At 57.8% G+C, this 2,500-nt stretch overlaps 1 non-coding gene across 1 annotated transcript in view; it reads right to left on the bottom strand.

Annotated features, from left to right (window-relative positions):
* LOC145948447 (small subunit ribosomal RNA) overlaps nt 1–117 on the bottom strand; it is a 1,921-nt gene extending 1,804 nt beyond the window's left edge. The window contains exon 1 of the ribosomal RNA XR_014427359.1: nt 1–117. This exon is cut by the window's left edge and continues 1,804 nt beyond it. This is a non-coding gene — a ribosomal RNA (small subunit ribosomal RNA).
* Nucleotides 118–2,500: the final 2,383 nt, after the last annotated feature.

The following is a 2,500-nucleotide window of genomic DNA, read 5'->3' as shown; positions in this document are numbered from 1 at the left end:
GAACCATAACTGATTTAATGAGCCATTCGCGGTTTCACCTTAATTCGGCATGCACTGAGACATGCATGGCTTAATCTTTGAGACAAGCATATGACTACTGGCAGGATCAACCAGGGAGCTTCGTGTTCGGTTACTCGCAAGGAGTAACTCGCGAGCGAGCCCGAGAGACTCGTCGCTAGCTCTCTTGAGCGCGCGTCCGGTGGCCCGGTGTTAATCGGGCACCGACGCGACACGCTCGTGTGCCGTTTCATTGCCGCCGGTCTTGCTTAGCCGGTCGGCGACACTGTGTGTGCGTTGCGTAAAGTATACGCGAGAGAACGACAAGGTTCGCTAAGAACTGCCTGCCTTCTCTCTCCTCTTAATTATCCTTGTTATATCTCTGTTGATATATTATTATCATCGACTTTTCTTTTCTTATACAAAAGATCATATACTCATTCTCATTCTCCCAAAATGTTAAAATGCTCGGGTCTCGAAAGACCCGCGCGATTTACCCTGACGCTAGATCGACGGTGCCGATGCTTAGACGTCGAGGACAAATTCTGTCTGGTTCGTACGTTCAAGAACGACCAGTAAAAATCTTTCGCTACGGCGTACAAAGCGAGCGGGAAGAGCGTTTCTTGCCCTTCCGCCAACTCGTATCCGTGGAGTAAACGTTCGGTAAGCGCGACGATTCCACTGCTGCGTTCAAAACGAGAGGGAATCGCGCGGCCAACACACTAGATGCGTGCGCGCCACATAAGAGCCATTCGGTCTTGCGACACCGACTCGTGGCAATGCTGTGATCGTATAAACAAGTGTGTATATTTTACCCGCGTTCAGCGGCGAACGAGTGGAGCGCGTATCGCAATCTCCGCCGCCAAGGAGAATTACGACACGACGACGACAACGAGTCGTAACGTCTTTGCGAGACAACAAGTCTCTTCCAAGAAGACTTGCCCCGTGTACTGCTCGATTATTATTCGTGGTTTCCTTCTTTCCCTTTTAATATAAAGTTAGAGTACGCACGAAACGTTCGAGACGCGCCGAACGCGACGTACTTCTGCCACTAGTCGTGACTGAAAAGTACGTATCTCGACTCGTCCGACTCGCCCGACTCGCTCGACTCGTTCGTAACGCCGAGCGCGACGTATCTCTTATAGTACCCAACCGGCCGGCCGGGCGGTCGGCGACGCACGGTCCTACGCACGGACGTATACGAGCGCGAGCGTCAAATGGACGGCGCAATCGAGACATTACGTCGCGGCAGTCTCGGTCGCCGGCGGTACCTCCGGCCGCGGGCGGCACCTCCGATCGCCGGCGGTACCTCCGGTCACCGGCGGTACCTCCGGTCACCGGCGGCACCTCCGACGCCGGCGGTACCTCCGGTCGCCGGCGGCACCTCCGGTCGTCGGCGGTACCTCCGATCACCGTCGGCGGCACCTCCGGACCGTCGAGAATTTATTCAGAGTCCTACGGCCGTAGGTCGTCAACTCCGAAACATTTACGGGCGAACAGCGCCGAAACGGCAAGAGATACGGGAAAAAACGTTTCGGACGAACGTGTCATCGCTCTCGGAGTATCGTCAGACCGCGTAGACATATTTTCTAGAAATGTCGAATTTCTCGAAATACCGGCTTCGAAACGCGGTCCTCGGGCCGTGTCGAAAGATTCGACGGCGCGGGTACGAGGCTCGCACAAAATTGTGAAACTCTCGCGTGAAGCGATCTCTCGCATCACTCGCCGTTAGTGGGGTGAATGCGCGTTGCGTTACACGGGCGGCACCTCCGACCGCCAGAGGTAATTTCGAACGCCGGCGGTACCTCCGGACGCCGGCGGTACCTCCAATCGCCGGCGGCACCTCCGGACGCCGGCGGTACCTCCGGTCACCGGCGGCACCTCCGACGCCGACGGCACCTCCGGTCACCGGCGGTACCTCCAATCGCCGGCGGCACCTCCGGACGCCGGCGGCACCTCCGGACGTCGGCGGCACCTCCGGACGGTCGAGAATTTATTCAGAGTCCTACGGCCGTAGGTCGTCAACTCCGAAACATTTACGGGCGAACAGCGCCGAAACGGCAAGAGATACGGGAAAAAACGTTTCGGACGAACGTGTCATCGCTCTCGGAGTATCGTCAGACCGCGTAGACATATTTTCTAGAAATGTCGAATTTCTCGAACTACCGGCTTCGAAACGCGGTCCTCGGGCCGTGTCGAAAGATTCGACGGCGCGGGTACGAGGCTCGCATAAAATTGTGAAACTCTCGCGTGAAGCGATCTCTCGCATCACTCGCCGTTAGAGGCGTGAATGCGCGTTGCGTTACACGGGCGGCACTTCCGACCGCCAGCGGTAATTTCGATCGCCGGCGGTATCTCCGAACGCCGGCGGTACCTCCGGACGCCGGCGGTACCTCCAATCGCCGGCGGCACCTCCGGACGCCGGCGGTACCTCCGGACGTCGGCGGCACCTCCGGACGGTCGAGAATTTATCCAGAGTCCTACGGCCGCCGGCGTCACCTCC

The sequence above is a fragment of the Prenolepis imparis genome, unplaced genomic scaffold (genome assembly GCF_030444845.1).
Source record: "Prenolepis imparis isolate NDT839.2.m4 unplaced genomic scaffold, iyPreImpa1.0 SCAF_394, whole genome shotgun sequence".
In the NCBI taxonomy this organism is placed as follows: Eukaryota; Metazoa; Arthropoda; class Insecta; order Hymenoptera; family Formicidae; genus Prenolepis; species Prenolepis imparis.
Note: the sequence above shows the minus strand (reverse complement) of the source record. Positions and strands in the feature narration are given on the sequence as shown.